We start from the raw sequence: 22578 nt of genomic DNA on the forward strand, positions 1-22578 counted from the left end.
CCGGAGCTACTGCCAGTCACTTGGTCTCAGCCGCCTCAGACTCATTCCCGTCCTGCCATGCCGCCTGCCTGCAAGACATAGTTCTCCACTGGGGCATTCAGACCAGCAGAGAGACTAACAAACACACAGGCATACGTACAGTGGGGGAAAAAAGTATTTAGTCAGCCACCAATTGTGCAAGTTCTCCCACTTAAAAAGATGAGAGAGGCCTGTAATTTTCATCATAGGTACACGTCAACTATGACAGACAAAATGAGAAAATAAAATCCAGAAAATCACATTGTAGGATTTTTAATGAATTGATTTGCAAATTATGGTGGAAAATAAGTATTTGGTCAATAACAAAAGTTTCTCAATACTTTGTTATATACCCTTTGTTGGCAATGACACAGGTCAAACGTTTTCTGTAAGTCTTCACAAGGTTTTCACACACTGTTGCTGGTATTTTGGCCCATTCCTCCATGCAGATCTCCTCTAGAGCAGTGATGTTTTGGGGCTGTCGCTTGGCAACACAGACTTTCAACTCCCTCCAAAGATTTTCTATGGGGTTGAGATCTGGAGACTGGCTAGGCCACTCCAGGACCTTGAAATGCTTCTTACGAAGCCACTCCTTCGTTGCCCGGGCGGTGTGTTTGGGATCATTGTCATGCTGAAAGACCCAGCCACGTTTCATCTTCAATGCCCTTGCTGATGGAAGGAGGTTTTCACTCAAAATCTCACGATACATGGCCCCATTCATTCTTTCCTTTACACGGATCAGTCGTCCTGGTCCCTTTGCAGAAAAACAGCCCCAAAGCATGATGTTTCCACCCCCATGCTTCACAGTAGGTATGGTGTTCTTTGGATGCAACTCATCATTCTTTGTCCTCCAAACACGACGAGTTGAGTTTTTACCAAAAAGTTAAATTTTGGTTTCATCTGACCATATGACATTCTCCCAATCCTCTTCTGGATCATCCAAATGCACTCTAGCAAACTTCAGACGGGCCTGGCCATGTACTGGCTTAAGCAGGGGGACACGTCTGGCACTGCAGGATTTGAGTCACTGGCGGCGTAGTGTATTACTGATGGTAGGCTTTGTTACTTTGGTCCCAGCTCTCTGCAGGTCATTCACTAGGTTCCCCCGTGTGGTTCTGGGATTTTTGCTCACCGTTCTTGTGATCATTTTGACCCCACAGGGTGAGATCTTGTGTGGAGCCCCAGATCGAGGGAGATTATCAGTGGTCTTGTATGTCTTGTCTTCCATTTCCTAATAATTGCTCCCACAGTTGATTTCTTCAAACCAAGCTGCTTACCTATTGCAGATTCAGTCTTCCCAGCCTGGTGCAGGTCTACAATTTTGTTTCTGGTGTCCTTTGACAGCTCTTTGGTCTTGGCCATAGTGGAGTTTGGAGTGTGACTGTTTGAGGTTCTGGACAGGTGTCTTTTATACTGATAACAAGTTCAAACAGGTGCCATTAATACAGGTAACGAGTGGAGGACAGAGGAGCCTCTTAAAGAAGAAGTTACAGGTCTGTGAGAGCCAGAAATCTTGCTTGTTTGTAGGTGACCAAATACTTATTTTCCACCATAATTTGCAAATAAATTCATTAAAAATCCTACAATGTGATTTTCTGGATTTTATTTTCTCATTTTGTCTGTCATAGTTGATGTGTACCTATGATGAAAAAATTACAGGCCTCACTCATCTTTTTAAGTGGGAGAACTTGCACAATTGGTGGCTGACTAAATACTTTTTTCTCCACTGTACATGCACAAGCACCTGCACAAGCATGCATGCGCACACACACACACACACACAAACACACACACACACACACAACCAAGTTATCTCCTGCCCAGGACCAGACACATGGGAGGCCACAAAGCCAACTCTCTCTGTGTTATGTTCAGTCACTTCACATGTAGCTGGCCGTGTACAGTGCCTTGCAAACGTATTCATCCGCCTTGGCGTTTTTCCTATTTTGTTGCATTACAACCTGTAATTTAAATGGATTTTTATTTGGATTTCATGTAATGGACATACACAAAATAGTCCAAATTGGTGAAGTAAAAATAAAAAAATAACTTGTTAAAAAAATTCTACAAAATAAATTACGGAAAAGTGGTGCGTGCAAATGTATTCACCCCCTTTGCTATGAAGCCCCTAAATAAGATCTAGTGCAACCAATTACCTTCAGAAGTCACATAATTAGTTAAATAAAGTCCACCTGTGTGCAATCTAAGTGTCACATGATCTGTCACATGATCTCAGTATATATACACCTGTTCTGAAAGGCTGCTGAGTCTGCAACACCACTAAGCAAGGGGCACCACCAAGCAAGCGGCACCATGAAGACCAAGGAGCTCTCCAAACAGGTCAGGGACAAAGTTGTGGAGAAGTATAGATCAGGGTTGGGTTATAAAAAAATATCAGAAACTTTGAACATCCCACGGAGCACCAATAAATCCATTATTAAAAATGGAAAGAATATGGCACGACAACAAACCTGCCAAGAGAGGGCCGCCCACCAAAACTCACGGACCTGAAAATTTGGGCATTAATCAGAGAGGCAACAAAGACACCAAAGATAACCCTGAAGGAGCTGAAAAGCTCCACAGCGGAGATTGGAGTATCTGTCCAGAGGACCACTTTAAGCCATACACTCCACAGAGCTGGGCTTTATGGAAGAGTGGCCAGAAAAAAGCCATTGCTTAAAGAAGCCAAGTGGGAGACTCCCCAAACATATGGAAGAAGGTACTCTGGTCAGATGAGACTAAAATTGAGCTTTTTGGCCATCAAGGAAAACGCAATGTCTGGCGCAAACCAAACACCTCTCATCACCCCGAGAACACCATTCCCACAGTGAAGCATGGTGGTGGCAGCATCATGCTGTGGGAATGTTTTTCATCGTCAGGGACTGGGAAACTGGTCAGAATTGAAGGAATGATGGATGGCGCTAAATACAGGGAAATTCTTGAGGGAAACCTGTTTCAGTCTTCCAGAGGTTCACCTTCTAGCAGGACAATGACCCTAAGCATACTGCTAAAGCAACACTTGAGTGGTTTAAGGGGAAACATTTAAATGTCTTGGAATGGCCTAGTCAATGCCCAGACCTCAATCAATTGAGAATCTGTGGTATGACTTAAAGATTGCTGTATAGCAGCGGAACCCATCCAACTTGAAGGAGCTGGAGCAGTTTTGCCTTGAAGAATGGGCAAAGATCCCAGTGGCTAGATGTGCCAAGCTTATAGAGACATACCCCAAGAGACTTGCAGCTGTAATTGCTGCAAAAGGTGGCTCTACAAAGTATTGACTTTGGGGGGGTGAATAGTTTTGCACGCTCAGGTTTTCTATTTTTTTGTCTTATTTCTTGTTTGTTTCACAATAAAAAATATTTTTCATCTTCAATGTGGTAGGCATGTTGTGTAAATCAAATGATACAAACCCCCCAAAAATCAATTTTAATTCCAGGTTGTAAAGCAACAAAATAGGAAAAATGCCAAGTGGGGTGAATACTTTCGCAAGCTACCGTAGCTGGCCGGCTGGTCATTTTGCTGTTCACAAGATAAATGTGTGTTTGTAAGGATGAATAGATGTGTTGTTGCAGCAGACAAGCCTGTGTACACAGCCTCATCAATCCTTTACCTGTCAATCAATGTTCATCTGAAATAAATCCCTGATTTGACTTTCGATAAACCACATCGATATGGCTGCTGCCTTGCCTTCTTCATATGGACAGACAGAGAGCTAGCTTTTACATTACATTCAGTCATCTAGCAGACACTCCCATCCAGAGCGACCCACAGAAGCAACCAGGGTCAAGCGCCCTGCCTAAGGGCACGTCAACAGATCTCCCACCAACTAAAATCGGGGACCCAAACCAGCGTCCTATCGGCCCCCGCCCAAGCTCCCAACTGCCAGACACCCAACCGTCCAAGATCCCCCACAGTCCTCCCCCCACAAAAAAAATAAAAAATGAAAAGACTAAGGAAAACAACAACAATGCAAAAACAAAAGACATCAAGGACAACAAAAATCTAAACAGCAAGGCCAACTGTATGCATTTGAATGCATGTGTGGCACTATGTACATGTGTGTACGTGTGTGTGTGTGTGTGTGTGTGTGTGTGTGTGCACATGTGTGCGTTTGAATGCAAGTGTGTGTGTACACGCATACAAGCAACTGCTCAGCATCAGCCTCTGGCAAACAGGCATTGGATGTAACAGCGTTCCCCCTCAGTGTCATTCAAACATACTTTTTGGGGGGTTTATTTAGACTTTTTAGTTTTGACTTTTATCATTCTACTAGTTTTGAGCCTTTATATTGGGCAGACAGACCAGTTCCCTACCTCCTCCAGCTGCCACCTGCCTCCTCCATTTTTCTGGTAACGCTGCAATCAATTGGTTGTAATCTTGGATTGAGCAGACCTTCCCATACAATTCCTCCTGCATCAGATGACCTGGCATCCACAATCCCCCGACCTCAACCCAATTGAAATGGTTTGCGATGAGTCGGACGGCAGAGTGAAGGGAAGCAGACAACAAGTGCTCAGCATATGTGGGAACTCCTTCAAGACTGTTGGAAAAGCATTCCAGGAGAAGCCGGTTGAGAGAATGCCAAGAGTGTGCAAAGCTGTCATCAAGGCAAAGGGTGGCTATTTGAAGAATCTCAAATATACAATATATTTTGATTTGTTTAACACTTTTTTGGTTACTACATGATTCCATATGTGTTATTTCATAGTTTTGATGTCTTCACTATTATTCTACAATGTAGAAAATAGTAAAAATAAAGAAAAACCTTTGAATGAGTAGGTGTGTCCAAACTTTTGACTGGTAGTGTATAAAATAGGCAAGCTTTATCTTGTCTGGTTTCGCATCCTAGATAAAGCTAAATATTTTTTGGGTGATATGATTTTAAAAAACGAATCATCAGGAGTAGGCTGCACCATAAGTAAGTGAGTAAATTGAGATATGACTAAGTAGTTAATCAGTGGGATTTTTCCATAAATAGACAGGTTTTTACATCTCCATGGTTGCAGGAACGTGTCTATGTTTACTAGTTTTCTATTGAAATACTCATTTATATCTTTTGTGACATCAATAGCAAGTATGGCTACTTCACCATCAGCCCATTTTATAGGTAAACTGCACGGTAATGTAAAAGTTGTGTTTTATAACGATCCGATACAGTGAGGGAAAAAAGTATTTGATCCCCTGCTGATTTTGTACGTTTGCCCACTGACAAAGACATGATCAGTGTATAATTTTAATGGTAGGTTTATTTGAACAGTGATAGACAGAATAACAATAACAAAATCCAGAAAAACGCATGTCAAAAATGTTATACATTTATTTGCATTTTAATGAGGGAAATAAGTATTTGACCCCTCTGCAAAACATGACTTAGTACTTGGTGGCCAAACCCTTGTTGGCAATCACAGAGGTCAGATGTTTTTTGTAGTTGGCCACCAGTTTTGCACACATCTCAGGAGGGATTTTGTCCCACTCATCTTTGCAGATCTTCTCCAAGTCATTAAGGTTTCGAGGCTGACGTTTGGCAACTCAAACCTTCAGCTCCCTCCACAGATTTTCTATGGGATTAAGGTCTGGAGACTGGCTAGGCCACTCTCTAGGCTGTCATAGTGGACTCAGGTGCTGCAGGCAATTTCCTAGACCGGTCAGTGGCCTTATCATTACGCATTCCTCTAGTCCCTTTACAACCCCCAATCCCAGTCCATGCCCTAGACAACTATCCCCTAGGAACAAGACTGGTGCGCCAGACCACGATTCCCATTTCCCTCACAGTTAATCACAACCACCATGAACGCATCACTTTCCTCATCTTAGACTCTCCTGCACACCCCGTAGTTTTAGGTTTCCCCTAGCTACAGTTGCATAACCCCAGTATATCGTGGCACTATTGACCTACTGCCGTGGGGAATCGTGAGTTATTGGCCGTCAAGAAGGCACTGAAAGCATGGCGGCACTGGCTGGAGGGTGCTAAACACCCATTCCTTGTCTGGACGGACCACCGGAACTTGGAGTACATTCGAGCAGCGAAGAGGCTGAACATGCATCAGGCCAGGTGGGCCCTATTCTTCGCCAGGTTTGACTTTACCCACTCCTACCGGCCAGGATCAAAGAACGTTAAGGCCGATGCATTGTCCCGGGTGCATGATACAGAGGATCGGAGGGAGAAAGTGACACCCATTATTCCCCTGTCCCGCATTGTCGCTCCTGTCATGTGGATTGTGGACGCGGACATTGGTCGAGCCCTGCGACAGAAGCCCTCACCTGCCCACTGTCCCGAGGGACGTATCTACGTGACCTCTGATGTGCGGGACCATCTCCTCGCCTGGGTACACACAGCACCTGTGTCGGGGCACCCGGTTATAGCCCATACTATCGACTGTCTCTCCGCCAAGTACTGGTGGCCCACCTTGGCCCAGGACGTCTGGGTTTACGTTTCTTCCTGCGCACAGAGCAAGACACCTAGACACCTCCCCTATGGCAAACTCCACCTGCTGCCGGTTCCACAATGACCCTGGTCCTATCTCTCCGTGGACTTTGTCACAGACCTTCACCCCTCGGAGAGGCACACCACCATCCTGGTCGTTGTGGACCGGTTTTCCAAAGCCTGTTGTTTGATTCTTCTGCCGGGTCTCGCTACGGCCCTGCAGACCGTGGAGGCTCTCTTCTCTCACGTCTTCCGGCACTACGGGATCCCGGAGGACATTGTGTCTGACCGTGGTCCTCAGTTCACATCCCGTGTCTGGAAGGCCTTCATGGAACGACTGGGGGTCACGGACAGCCTCACCTCCGGGTACCATCCCCAATCTAATGGGCAGGTGGAAAGGGTAAATCAGGAACTGGGTAGGGGGAGTGGGCTGCGTTTCTTCAGAATACACACAAAACTCCCTCCGTCACTCCTCCACTAACCTCACACCCTTTCAGTGTGTTCTAGGCTATCAGCCGACCCTGGCACCGGAGTCAGATCGAGGCTCCTTCGGTGGACGATTGGTTCCAGCGCACACCCGTCTCCAGCGCGTCGTCCACCAGCAGAAGACGCAGGCCAATCGTCACCGCAGTGTGGCCCCGGTTTTTCACCCCGGTGACAGGGTCTGGCTTTCTACGAAGGACCTGCCCCTCTTCCTGCCCTGCCGGAAGCTGATTCCGCGGTATGTGGGGCCGTTCAAAGTCCTGAGGAGAGTCAATGAGGTGATGTACAGATTACAGCTCCCAGTCAATTACCGTATCTCACCCTCGTTTCATGTATCTCTCCTCAGGCCGGTGGCAGCTGGTCCCTTGGCTAGTGCTGGACCCCATGACGCAACACCCCCTCCCTCGGACGTTGATGGGGCCCCGGCATACTCCGTCCGCAGCCTGTTGTACGCACGTCATCGTGGGGGTCTTCTCCAGTACCTGGTCGACTGGGAGGGGTACAGTCCCGAAGAGCGGTTCTGGGTTCCGGCGCGGAACGTCCTGGATCGTTTTCTCATACGGGACTTCCACAGGCGTCGTCCAGACCAACACGCACCGCTTCTCCGTTCTCATCCCCAAGGTCGGCAGCGCCCCGATGCTGGAGCAACGCCTCGGGGTGGGTGTACTGTCACACCAGCCTTCGCTTTGGCTCCCCCTCCAGTCTAGCTCAGGTGTTCGGCGTCGCTGGCATTCTAGTTGCTGCCAAACCTACTGCTGGCAAACGCCCTTCACTCATCAACCCCGGACTTGTCTCGTCATCATTACACACACCTGGTTCCAATCCCCACTCTATCACTGTATATACAGTTGAAGTCGGAAGTTTACATACACCTTAACCAAATACATTTAAACTCTGTTTTTCACAATTCCTTACATTTAATCCTAGTAAAAATTCCCTGTTTTAGGTCAGTTAGGATCACCACTTTATTTTAAGAATGTGAAAGAATCTAATACTATAGAGAATGATTTATTTCAGCTTTTATTTCTTTCATCACATTCCCAGTGGGTCAGAAGTTTACATGCAGTCAATTAGTATTTGGTAGCATTGCCTTTAAATTGGTTAACTTGGGTCAAACATTTCGGGTAGCCTTCCACAAGCTTCCCACAATAAGTTGGGTGAATTTTGGCCCATTCCTCCTGACAGAGCTGGTTGGGCCAAAGTCAGGTTTGTAGGCCTCCTTGCACGCACATACTTTTTCAGTTCTGCCCACAAATGTTCTATAGGATTGAGGTCAGAGCTTTCTGATGGCCACTCCAATACCTTGACTTTGTTGTCCTTAAGCCATTTTGCCACAACTTTGGAAGTATGCTTGGGGTCATTGTCCATTTGGAAGACCCATTTGCGACCAAGCTTTAAATTCCAGACTGATGTCTTGAGATGTTGCTTCAATATATCCACATCATTTTCCTTCCTCATGATGCCATCTATTTTGTGAAGTGCACCAGTCCCTCCTGCAGCAAAGCACTGCCACAGCATGATGCTGCCACCCCTGTGCTTCACGGTTGGGATGGTGTTCCTCGGCTTGCAAGTACCCCCTTTTTCCTCCAAACATAACGATGGTCATTATGGCCAGACAGTTCTATTTTTGTTTCATCATACCAGAGGACATTTCTCCAAAAAGTTCGATCTTTGTCCCCATGTGCAGTTGCAAACCGTAGTCTGGCTTTTTTATGATGGTTTTGGAGCAGTGGATTCTTCCTTGCTGAGCGGCCTTTCAGGTTATGTCGATATAGGACTTTTTTTACTGTGGATATAGATACTTTTGTACCTGTTTCCTCCAGCATCTTCACAAGGTCCTTTGCTGTTGTTCTGGGATTGATTTGCACTTTTCGCACCAAAGTACGTTCATCTCTAGGAGACAGAACACGTCTCCTTCCTGAGCGGTATGACGGCTGCGTGGTCACATGGTGTTTATACTTGCGTACTATTGTTTGTACAGATGAATGTGGTACCTTCAGGCGTTTGGAAATTGCTCCCAAGGATGAACCAGACTTGTGGTCTACAATTGTTTTCTGAGGTCTTGGCTGATTTCTTTTGATTTTCCCATGATGTCAAGCAAAGAGGCACTGAGTGTGAAGGTAGTCCTTGAAATACATCCACAGGTACACCTCCAATTGACTCAAATGTTGTCAATTAGCCTAGCAGAAGCTTCTAAAGCCATGACATCATTTTCTGGAATTTTCCAAGCTGTTTAAAGGGACAGTCAATTTAGTGTATGTAAACTTCTGACCCACTGGAATTTTGATACAGTGAATTATAAGTGAAATAATCTGTCTGTAAACAATTGTTGGAAAAATTACTTGTGTCATGCACAAAGTAGATGTCCTAACCGACTTGCCAAAACTATAGTTTGTTAACAAGAAATTTGTGGAGTGGTTGAAAAACACGTTTTAATGACTCCAACCTAAGTGTATGTAAACTTCCGACTTCAACTGTAAACTCCCTCTGCCATTTGTCTTTGTCGGTCATTGTAAATGTTACTTTTTTTCTTGAGAGGAATCTCTCCTAGTATTTCCTGAATACTTTATATTTTGCACTTTGGGTTCGCCCTGTACCTTTTTGTTTATGAAGATATATTTTGAGCACAACAGCATTTGGGTTTCGTCCCGCTTTGATCTATGGTGCTTAAATAAACCTGTGACTGTTATTACTGTATCAAAAACCTGTATCAAAAACCTCTACCGGTATGTCATCAAGCCCTGGGGTTTTTCCAGACTGAAAGGATTTAATAGCCTCAGAAAGTTATTCCTCTGTAATTTGGCCTTCGCACTGATCTTTTTGTGCATTTGTAAAAAAAAAAAAAACATACACTACCGTTCAAAAGTTTGGGGTCACTTCGAAATGTCCTTGTTTTCGAAAGAAAATCATTTTTTTTGTCCATTAAAATAACATCAAATTGATCAGAAATACAGTGTAGACATTGTCAATGTTGTAAATGGCTATTGTAGCTGGAAACAGCTGATTTTTTTATGGAATATCTACATAGGCGTACAGAGGCCCATTATCAGCAACCATCAGTCCTGTGTTCAAATGGCACGTTGTGTTTGCTATTAGTTCCTGTATTTCCCTTGCTAGTCTTGTCTCTTTAAACAGAAACTGTTTTTTTTACTGATGAGTATTGAATTGAATGTACCTCTGAAGGTACATTTAAAGGTATCCCAAACAATAAGGGGATTTGCTGAACATATATTGTACTGGAAAAATGCAGTTATAAATTATTTTGTCTTAGTTAAGAACAATTTGTCTTCCAGTAGACTGTGATAAATTGTCCAATATCCTCGTCCAACAGGAAATTCTGTAAGAGCTTTTGTGAAGACCAATTAGATGATGGTCCGATCTCATTATGTCTCCTATCAATACTTTTTTTACCTTTGATGCAAGAGAGAAAGAGACAAGAAAGTAGTCAAGACAACTAGCTTGATTAAGTCTCCTCCATGTATTGTATATCTTAATAGGTCAAGGTTTTTTTGTCTCCAAATATCAACTATTTCTAATGTGTCCATAATATTTGTGATCTCCTTAAGGGCACGGTGATGATAGTTTGTAGATTTATTTCCTGTATGGTCCATTGAGGTACCTAACACTGTGTTAAAGTCTCCCACCATAATTATTTGATCGTTTGTTGTCTGTAAGTTCAATAGATTGGTATAAATATTTCAGAAGAAGTGTGGATCATCCTGATTTGGACCATATAGATTAATGAGCCAAATCTATTTTTCATCCACGTTCATATTCAAAAGGGTCCACCTTCCTTGCGGATCATTCTTGACTGTTTGCACATTCGGCTCAACATTTTTGTGAATTAATATAATCACAACTTTTGAGTTCCTTTGTTCATGACAGAAAATAATTTCACCTCCCCATTCCTTTTTCCACACAAATTCATCTAAAGATGTAGAGTGAGTTTCCTGTAAACAGTATATGTTATATTCCTTTTCTTTTAGCCATGTAAAGACTGATTGTCTTTTCTTATAATCTGCTAAACCGTTACAATCATAACCGACTACACTTATTTCAGAGGCTGTTGTTTGTTAGTTGGCTTTATGACATATCCTTTGACATGGACGATACATCAGACAGCAATATATTCTGTCCCCATCTAAACGTCTTCTGATGATAACAAACACACACAGCCTATAAAGACCTAGTACATGTTAATCTGCAGATTGTAGGCAATTGTAGAGTATTCGATTGTAAAGTGTGTATTAGAATGGCAGTAATACTTGCCATATCTTAGATTTGGGAAGAAGGAGTATTAAACAAGGATGCCCCATTGACACTGAAATTATTTTTCACTGTGAAGTTGCACCACAGTTATTCATTATTGTCATTGCACCATTTACTTGGAGTTACAGTCATCTTGAAGTTAGAACTTGAAGTTACAGTCATCAGTACAGTAGACTATCTAAATTCTAAGCCAAGTTCTAAGAGTTCATCCTAAATAAAACCCTTTTCCCAACATAGTGCACTACTACCCTATGGGCCCTGGTCAAAAGTAGTGCACTACATTGGAAATAGGGTGCCATTTGGGACGGGCCCTAAATCCCAGCCTCAGTAGTACTCAGTAGTTGGTTTCAGGGGGGTGTAGTGAGGTTGACATGCAAGATGAATGTTGTTTTGGGGATGTAAATGCTGGAGTTGTTTAAGAGGTGAGTACGAAGACATCATGATGAATGGCGTGATGGTGGAGCCCAACATCCCTCACACACACACACACACACAAGCACACAGGCACGCACACAATACGACGCCTCTTTTCTTCCCTTTATCCTTGGCCTGTATTCATAAAGTGTATATTAGATCATAAAAAATATGATTACATGGACAGAGGAGACCTGATCCTAGATCATTACTATTAGACGTTTTATAAATATGGGCCCCGTCTTCAAAGCTATGCCAAAGCAGCAGCAGGTTCTGAAACCAGTTGTTCTATTATACCTAGCTATGACTAACTCTAGGGGACTATTGAATTGCTTACAGTTGCTTCACTCTAGAGGATTGACACTGTTACCATTTGCATCGCTCAAATACTAGTTCAAATACATTTAGAAGATACATGTATTGAATCAACTTACCCATCCTACCAGCCGTTTCAGCTGGGGTGCAGCATTTTTACCATTTTGATAAACATAAATAATTAATAATTATATATAAACATCACAGGGTTTGGCCCATATGTTTGTGGTTGGTAATCAATATACAGTAGATTGAGTTGCACGTCACGACTAAGGGTGTTGACAAACAAACTACCACCTCTCTAACTTCTTCACACACACGCAAACGCACACACACACACATGCACGTACACACGCACAAACTCCCTACGGCCCAGGCCTCCACTGAGCACAACAACAAGAGACCCGGCGGCAATCGATAGATACCGATCTCCGTTCCATTGCCTCCACTCATTATCATCTTTATTTTTCTGCTGCACTAAACACTTCCTGTATAATTTCTCCTCTCTTTTGAAGATAAACAAAGACGGCAGAACACACAAAGATAAATGTCACAACAAGTCCCATTCTCCCCTCTCCCTCTTTCTTGCTCTCTGTCTCTCTCTTTCTCTCTCTTTCTCTTTCTCTCTTTTCCTCCCTCTTTCTCTGTACAAATAAAGGCATGGCACAGATGAAAGCCCATAAGAAAATAAAATGGGAGACGCATTTGTTACTGTTTGATAGCGTCGCAGTGGAAAGCCCACAATAGAGATGGGCAGGGAAGATACAGCTAGCACCCTCAAGACAAATGTTGTTTATTCTGAAGGAGCCTCCCTCACACCACTCAAATAATCAGGATTGGTGTTCAGAGATAGATGGGAGGGGTTGAGTGGAGCTGAAGGATGGGACTAAAAACAAACAAAAGATAACCATTATAAAATATACTGTGTCCATAAAATGTATTTGTTTCTGGCCATTTTGAGCCTGTAATCAAACCCACAATTGCTGATGCTCCAAATACTCAACTAGTCTCAAGAAGGCCAGTTTTATTGCTTCTTTAATCAGCACAACAGTTTTCAGCTTTGCTAACATAATTGCAAAAGGGTTTTCTAATGATCATTTACAACATTAACAATGCCTACACTGTATTTCTGATCAATTTTATTTTATTTTAATGGACAATTTTTTTTATTTTCTTTCGAAAACAAGGACATTTCAAAGTGACCCCAAACTTTTGATATATATATGTTTATAGATATGTATTGTGTATTTGCTGTATTGATGCAGTGCTCCACCCCCAAATAGTACATTTCAGTTCTAACTGATTTTAAAAAAAAATCCTCAACAGTGGTAGACTCCTCCATCCCCCACCTATTCAAATGTAGGCTCTGGATCCTCCAGTCTGACGCCTTGCCTGTCTCTACCTCCATACCCACCCCGCCCGGCCATCTAGATGTGTGAAGGTAGGTGGCTTATGTAGGGTGGCTAATGAGCCATCATGTATGACATTCCTGGGAGTGTGTAAACTAATATTTTATTACCATAGCATTTTTGTATGTTCTCTATAGTTATGTACTTGAAAATGTATCAATTGACCAATTCGGCCACTTGGGTACATTTGGGCAAACTCGTAAGGGACACCTTGGAGACTTGACGGAAAATATAATGCAGTCTTCTCAGTTTTCAAAGAATCAGTCTGAAGCTTTGCACACACACTGCTGCCATCTTGTGGACAGTATCTAAATTACACCTAGAATCCTATCTTAATATATGGCCTTTCTCTTGCATTTCAAAGATGAGGCAACAAAAAAATATATAGAAAATGCATTTTTTTTTTTATTATCTTTTACCAGATATAATGTGTTATATTCTCATACTTTAATTTCACATTTGCACAAACTTCGACGTGTTTCCTTTCAAATGGTATCAAGAATATGCATATCCTTGCTCCAGGTCCTGAGCTACAGGCAGTTAGATTTGTGAACGTCATTTTAGGTGAAAATTGAAAAAAAGGGGCCGATCCTTAAGAGGTTAAAGTAATGATGGACTGTCATTTCTCTTTGATTATTTGAGCTGTTCTTGCCATAATATGGACTTGGTCTTTTACCAAATAGGGCTATCTTCTGTATAACCCCCTACCTTGTCACAACACAACTGATTGGATCAAACGCATTAAGAAGCAAAGAAATTCCACAAATTAACTTTTAACAAGGTACACATGTTAATTGAAATCCATTCCAGGTGACTACCTCATGAATCTGGTTGAGAGAATGCCAATAGTTTGCAAAGCTGTCATCAAGGCAAAGGGTGGCTACTTTGAAAAATCTCAAATATAACATATATTTTGATTTGTTTAACACTTTTTTGGTTACTACATGATTCCATATGCATTATTTGATCGTTTTCTACTATGTGAAAAATTATTAAAATAAAGAAAAACCCTGGAATGAGTAGGGCTGTCCAAACTTTTGACTGGTACAGTATATTTTATGTGTACTGTATATATATGGGGGATTGGAAATGATGCAGACAATTACATTGATGGAAGCCACAATCTATCTGCAATATTAAAGCTGATCTACCCCCTAACATTTTTGAAAACGTACAATTAAAATGTATTTAAAAAATAATAATTAGGATTGGGGAGACGCTCGTTCTATATGAGTACCTCAATCTCTACAGCAATGGAGCCGTCGTACATATTTGAGGATGTTTGTGTTATCGAGTGGATACTCCTCTATAAGTGATGAGAAATGGGATAAGTAATTTACAGACTGACTTTTAAGGAGTTGCTATGGAAGTCAGAGCAGAGGATGTGGGAGATGTTGGATGTACACTGCCAGTCAAAAGTTTGGAGACACCTACTCAGGGTATATTTTATATTTGAGATATCAAATAGCCACCCTGTGATGAGTACTGAGGATACGAAGAGGCAGGACGCAGACGCAGGGATCAACAATGTAAAGGTTTACTTAACACTGAGCAAGAGAACAACAAAGAGCGAGTACACGACAAGACACTAACAATCACACACGACACAACACTGAACAGTCCAGGGCTATATAGGGGAGGTGATGAGATGATGAGGTGAATAGGGTGCGTTGGGTTTCCATTCCGGTGTTGCCGAGATGGTGCGCTCAGACCGGTGGCTCAGCAGACCGGCGAATCAGAGCTCCGGAGGGGAGCAACGGGAGGAGACGTGACACACCCTTTGCCTTGATGACGCTTTGCACACTGTTGGCATACTCTCAACCAGCTTCATGAGGTAGTCACCTGGAATGCATTTCAATTAACAGGTGTGCCTTGTTAAAAGTTAATTTGTGGAATTTATTTCATCTTAATGCGTTTGAGCCAATCAGTTGTGTTGTGAGAAGGTATACAGAACATAGCCCTATTTGGTAAAAGACCAAGTCCATATTATGGCAAGAACAGCTCAAATAAGCAAAGAGAAACGACAGTCCATCATTACTTTAAGACATGAAGGTCAGTCAATACGGAAAATGTCAAGAACTTTTAAAGTTTCTTCAAGTGCAGTCGCAAAAACCATCAAGCGCTTTGATGAAAATGGCTCTCATGAGGACCGCCATAGGAATGGAAGACCCAGAGTTACCTCTGCTGCAGAGGATAAGTTCGTTAGAGTTACCAGCCTCAGAAATTGCAGCCCAAACAAATGCTTCACAGAGTTCAAGTAACAGACACATCTCAACATCAACTGTTCAGAGGGGACTGTGTGAATCAGGCCTTCATGGTCGAATTGCTGCAAAGAAACCACTACTAAAGGAAACCAATAGGAAGAAGAGACCTGCTTGGGCTAAGAACCATGAGCAATGGACATTAGACCGGTGGAAATTTGTCCTTTGGTCTGATGAATCCAAATTGGAGATTTTTTGTTTCCAACTGTTGTGTCTTTGTGAGACGCTGTGTGTGTGAACGGATGATCTTTCCCACCGTAAAGCATGAAGCAGGAGATGTTATGGTGTCGGGGTGCTTTGCTGGTGACACTGTCTGTGATTTATTTAGAATTCAAGGCACACTTAACCAGCATGGCTACCACAGCATTCTGCAGCGATACGCCATCCCATCTGGTTTGGCCTTAGTTGGACTGTCATTTGTTTTTCGACAGGACAATGACCCAACACACCTCCAGGCTGTGTAAGGGCTATTTTACCAAGAAGGAGAGTGATGAAGTGCTGCATCAGATGACCGGGCCTCCACAATCCCCCGACCTCAACCCAATTGAGATGGTTTGGGATGAGTCAGACGGCAGAGTGAAGGAAAAGCAGCCGACAAGTGCTCAGCATATGTGGGAACTCCTTCAAGACTATTGGAAAAGCATTCCAGGTGAAGCTGGTTGAGAGAATGCCAAGAGTGTGCAAAGCTGTCTTCAAGGCAAAATGTGGCGATTTGAATTTTCATTAAATGTGGGAACGTCTTAATTAAAAGCGGGTTCACACACAGTGTCCGTAGAAATTAAACACCAGATAGCAGGTATTCTCAGGTTCTGTAATCATCCGTTTAGTGGGTGAAAGAAGAGATTTGCAGATATAGGATCTTAGTTTCACAGTAAACAAATTAACAACAGATTTTCTGTACACTTATAGGGAAGGGCATTCAACATGTATGGCACTTACACAAATGACTGATAATTGGCTGAGAGAAATTGATAGTAAAAATATTGTGGGAGCTGTTTTGTTAGACTTCAGTGCAGCTTTTGACATTATCGATCATAATCTGCTGCTGGGAAAATGTATGTGTTATGGCTTTACATCCCCTGCTATATTGTGGATCGAGAGTTACCTGTCTTACAGAACACAGAGGGTGTTCTTTAATGGAAGCCTCTCCAAAATAATCCAGGTAGAGTCAGGCATTCCCCAGGGCAGCTGTCTAGGCCCCTTACTTTTTTCAATCTTTACTAATGACCTGCCACTGGCTCTGAGTAAAGCCTGTGTGTCTATGTATGCTGATGACTCAACACTATACACGTCAGCTACCACAGCAAGTGAAATCACTGCAACACTTAACAAAGAGCTGCAGTCCATTTCAGAATGGGTGGCAAGAAATAAGTGAGTTCTAAATATTTCTAGAACTAAAAGCATTGTATTTGGGACAAATAATTTACTAAACCCTAAACTTCAACTAAATCTTGTAATGAACAATGTGGAAATTGAGCAAGTTGAGGAGACTAAACTGCTTGGAGTAACCCTGGATTGTAAACTGTCATGGTGAAAACATATTGATGAAACAGTAGCTAAAATGGGGAGTCGTCTGTGCATAATAAAGCACTGATCTGCCTTCTTAACAACGCTATCAACAAGGCAGGTCCTACAGGCCCTAGTTTTGTCGAACTTGGACTACTGTCCAGTCGTGTGGCCAGGTGCCACAAAGAGGGACTTAGTAAAATTACAATTGGGCCAGATCAGGGCAGCACGGCTGGCCATTAAATGTACACGGAGAGCTAATACTAATAATATTCATGTCAATCTCTCCTGGCTCAAAGTAGAGGAGAGATTGACTTCATCACTGCATGTTGAATGCACCGAGCTGTCATGCCACCAGAGGTCTCATCACAGTCCCCAAGTCCAGAACAAACTATGAGGGGTGCACAGTACTACATAGAGCCATGACTACATGGAACTCTAATCCACATCAAGTAACTCATGCAAGCAGTAAAATCAGATTTAAAAAATGGGTTATGGTGCACCGGTCTGTGTAGAGTACAGGCCTGAGTCGTGCCTGTCAATGCAATTGAATCCTATTCCAATGTTGCACAGTTAGTTTTGCATACTAAATCTTGCATAGTTTTTTTTGTTTCGGTATGTTACATTGAAAGTGACTAATATTGCATTGATTCGAGCACAATTCCCACAGTAGAGTGAAACGTTGATAGTGTTAACTAAAGGGGAAAACTCTACAAAGTTGAGTGAAGTTCAATCTCCTGCTTCTCTGTGCAGGCTGATATTTATTCTGCCCGGCGTGCCTCCGCAGCTTAGAGGGAACATTGATCACAATACTTTATCTTCTCAACCTAGAATCTGCACTGTCTGGGAAAATTATGTAAAAACAACTCCAGAAATGCATCGAAATCTGAATTCACCAGACTGTCTCATTATGTCTTCAGAAATGTAATTAAGTCATGAAGACGACTTTGAGTCTTCCGTGTCTCCAAAAAAAGATTTGCTTGATTAGGCATCGAGCAATGGGATATTTCTGTCTGTGATTATATGAATTTGGGGTGCTGCTAGAGTGAGTTAAATGTGAAGGAAGTTAAGCACACACCCAAGTACAGTGTGATGCTGTCACACACACACACACACATACGCATTTACAAACACACGCAGAGAGAAAGACTACCTCATCATTGAGAATCCATCATTCTCTAATCTTTCTACCCCTGAGAAACGTTTCAGTATTTTTCTGGCAACATTATTCATATTTATACATACAGTGAGGGAAAAAAGTATTTGATCCCCTGCTGATTTTGTGCTGATTTTGTACGTTTGCCCACTGACAAAGACATGATCAGTCTATAATTTTAATGGTAGGTTTATTTGAACAGTGAGAGACAGAAAAACAACCAAAAAATCCAGAAAAACGCATGTCAAAAATGTTATGAATTGATTTTCATTTTAATGAGGGAAATAAGTATTTGACCCCTCTGCAAAACATGACTTAGTACTTGGTGGCAAAACCCTTGTTGGCAATCACAGAGGTCAGACGTTTATTGTAGTTGGCCACCAGGTTTGCACACATCTCATGAGGGATTTTGTCCCACTCCTCTTTGCAGATCTTCTCCAAGTCATTAAGGTTTCGAGGCTGACGTTTGGCAACTCGAACCTTCAGCTCCCTCCACAGATTTTCTATGGGATTAAGGTCTGGAGACTGGCTAGGCCACTCCAGGACCTTAATGTGCTTCTTCTTGAGCCACTCCTTTGTTGCCTTGGCCGTGTGTTTTGGGTCATTGTCATGCTGGAATACCCATCCACGACCCATTTTCAATGCCCTGGCTGAGGGAAGGAGGATCTCACCCAAGATGTGACGGTACATGGCCCTGTCCATCGTCCCTTTGATGCGGTGAAGTTGTCCTGTCCCTTAGCAGAAAAACACCCCCAAAGCATAATGTTTCCACCTCCATGTTTGACGGTGGGGATGGTGTTCTTAGGGTCATAGGCAGCATTCCTCCTCCTCCAAACACGGCGAGTTGAGTTGATGCCAAAGAGCTTGTTTTGGTCTCATCTGACCACAACACTTTCACCCAGTTCTCCTCTGAATCATTCAGATGTTCATTGGCAAACTTCAGACGGGCCTGTATATGTGTTTTCTTGAGCAGGGGGACCTTGCGGGCGCTGCAGGATTTCAGTCCTTCACGGCGTAGTGTGTTATCAATTGTTTTCTTGGTGACTATGGTCCCAGCTGCCTTGAGATCATTGACAAGATCTTCCTGTGTAGTTCTGGGCTGATTCCTCACCGTTCTCATGATCATTGCAACTCCACGAGGTGAGATCTTGCATGGAGCCCCAGGCCGAGGGAGATTGACAGTTCTTTTGTGTTTCTTCCATTTGCGAATAATCGCACCAACTGTTGTCACCTTCTCACCAAGCTGCTTGGCGATGGTCTTGTAGCCCATTCCAGCCTTGTGTAGGTCTAAAATCTTGTCCCTGACATCCTTGGAGAGCTCTTTGGTCTTGGCCATGGTGGAGAGTTTGGAATCTGATTGATTGATTGCTTCTGTGGACAGGTGTCTTTTATACAGGTAACAAACTGAGATTAGGAGCACTCCCTTTAAGAGTGTGCTCTTAATCTCAGCTCGTTACCTGTATAAAAGACACCTGGGAGCCAGAAATATTTTTGATTGAGAGGAGGTCAAATACTTATTTCCCTCATTAAAATGCAAATCAATTTAAAACATTTTTGACCTGCGTTTTTCTGGATTTTTTTGTTGTTATTCTGTCTCTCACTGTTCAAATAAACCTACCATTAAAATTATAGACTGATCATTTCTTTGTCAGTGGGCAAACGTACAAAATCAGCAGGGGATCAAATACTTTTTTCCCTCACTGTACATCCTCTCCACTTCACTAAATGTCATTGTAAATATTTATTCTAATCTTTTACTCTTATTTCCTCCATCTCTTCCTATTCCTCCTGCTCCTCCTCCAAGTTCCTGTCTCTGTCCCTGTTTAAATTAGTCATTCCTCCTGAACACCACCATGCTCTGCAGACTGTTGTTTCTCGTTTCTATTACCATAATGTCTCTCAACTCTGCTAATTCCGTTCACACTTAGTTTCTCTGAGGAGAATCAAATCAAATGTTAATTGTCACATGCGTCATAAATAACAGGTGTACACTAACAGTGAAATGCTTACTTAAAGGGCTGTTTCCAACCATGCAGATAGAAAAATAGAAAAATAATAGAAAATAATAATATTACAAGGAATAAATACACAATGAGTAACTATAACTTGGCTATATATCTGTATTTGTATTTATTAGGGATCCCAAGGCAGCAGCTACTCTTCCTGGGGTCCAAACATATTAAAGCACAGGGTACCAGTACCAAGTCGATGTGCAGGGGTACGAGGTAATTGAGGTAGATACTGTAGGTAGGGGTAAAGTGACTAGGCAACAGGATAGATAATAAGCAGTAGCAGCAGAGTATATGATGAGTCAAAATATACTGAACAAATATATAAACGCAACATGTAAAGTGTTAGTCCCATGTTTCATGAGCTGAAATAAAATATCCCAGAAATGTTACATATGCACAAAAATGTTGTGCACAAATTTGTTTACATCCCTGTTAGTGAACATTTATCCTTTGCCAAGATAATCCATCTACCTGACAGGTGTGGCATATCAAGAAACTGATTAAGCAGCATGATCATTACCTTGTGCCAGAGACAATAAAAGGCCACTCTAAAATGTGCAATTTTGTCACACAACATAATGCCACAGATGTCTCAAGTTTTGAGGGTGCGTGCATTTGGCATGCTGACTGCAGGAATGTCCACCAGAGCTGTTGCCATAGAATTGAATGTTAATTTCTCTACCATAAGCCGCCATCAACATCATTTTAGAGAATTTGGCAGTACTTCCAACCAATTACTTCCAACCTTGATCTTATGGAGGCACTATGGGACTCAGTATACAGGGGTCGTTTTCAGGGTCTCCCTTGTTCCCATGATGCAACCAAAGCTAAAGTAACTGACTATGAAGGAGCCAACTCCGTCTGAGAAAGCTTTGTCAGACCCAGATGAAGACGTTACGGAACAGCGGAGACAGTGAAGAGACACACACACACAGGCACAGACACATGCATACACACACGATAACATACGCACTATACACACACATACACATGGATTTTGTGTTGTAGATATGAGGTAGTAGGGTAGTGGCCTGAGGGCACACACTTAATGTGTTATGAAATCTGTTGTGAAATGTATTGTAATGTTTTTAAAATTGTATATAACTGCCTTAATTTTGCTGGACCCCAGGAAGAGTAGCTGCTGCCTTAGCAGCAGCTAATGGGGATCCATAATAAATACAAATACTATTTTGTTGCTTAGAAATACACATTTGTAGTGTATTTAAGGTTTAAAAAGGCTTCTAAAGTTCGTAATTTCCACTTTAAAATGTCAGACTTGATTTGTCCTAACGAGAAATGTATCACCACTTACAAATAACTATAATCCACATAATTCACATTTCCTGTTGCAAAGGATTATTTTCCTGCTGTAGCAAACTAGCTTAAAATAAGATTTTACATCTGTACAAGAGTTTGTTGTGCGAAAGAACCCCTTCTGAACATCCATTCTATTGTTCACATTCATTATTCGGATTTCACGATCACCCAGAAAGTGTGATGAGGGACCTGTAAAAGTATTTTCCCCTTTCTTTTCCTCTCTTTCTTTCTCTTTCTCCACTTAATCAATGGACCTAATTGATTAGGAGGGTTGCGGCTAATGTCCTTAAAAGGCTAATGTCCTTTTAAGACTGTGATTTGAGAGTTGGTGGTGTATTACTTACGAGTGAGCCCAAAAGCATGCCTGGGTGGAATGCTTTCTCTGTTACAGTTCATCTTCAGGTCTCCCTAAGGATCCAGTCACAAAGAAGCAAAGTGTGAGGAATGAGTGAGGAGTGGGTAGGAATGGGGTAGGAGTGGGTAGGAATGGGGTAGGAATGGGGGAGGAATGAATGGGTGAAGGAAGGCTAAGGAATGGGTAAGGTATGGGTGAGGAATGAACATGACTGCAGTGACTACAGCCACACAAACTCATATGTGTGCATACATACACACAGTATCTGGGAGTTCTCAGACCTTCACCACGAAACTATAAATCCCATGCCATTGCGCTGCCATACCATGTTTTGCTTGACGTAGATGATAGATGTATTTTACACATCTAGTTGTGGTTCATAGTTCACGTTGCTGTGTGCCACAAATCAAAATGTACTAGTGGAGATGTTACAGTAGATATTAGGAATGTGAGGGTGAAAAGGTGAGATTCTTCCTAACTCTAACTGTATTTCCTCAGTGATGTATATTTCTCCAGCTCCCCTGTGTTATGCTTCAGTATGTCTCCTGGGGATGTAGAAAGCTGTGAATTATTGCAAGGTGTTGACCAATGACCCAATACCTCATTCTCTTCATTATGGATAAGCCCTCCTTCCTAACA

The sequence above is a fragment of the Coregonus clupeaformis genome, chromosome 7 (genome assembly GCF_020615455.1).
Source record: "Coregonus clupeaformis isolate EN_2021a chromosome 7, ASM2061545v1, whole genome shotgun sequence".
Lineage (NCBI taxonomy): Eukaryota > Metazoa > Chordata > Actinopteri > Salmoniformes > Salmonidae > Coregonus > Coregonus clupeaformis.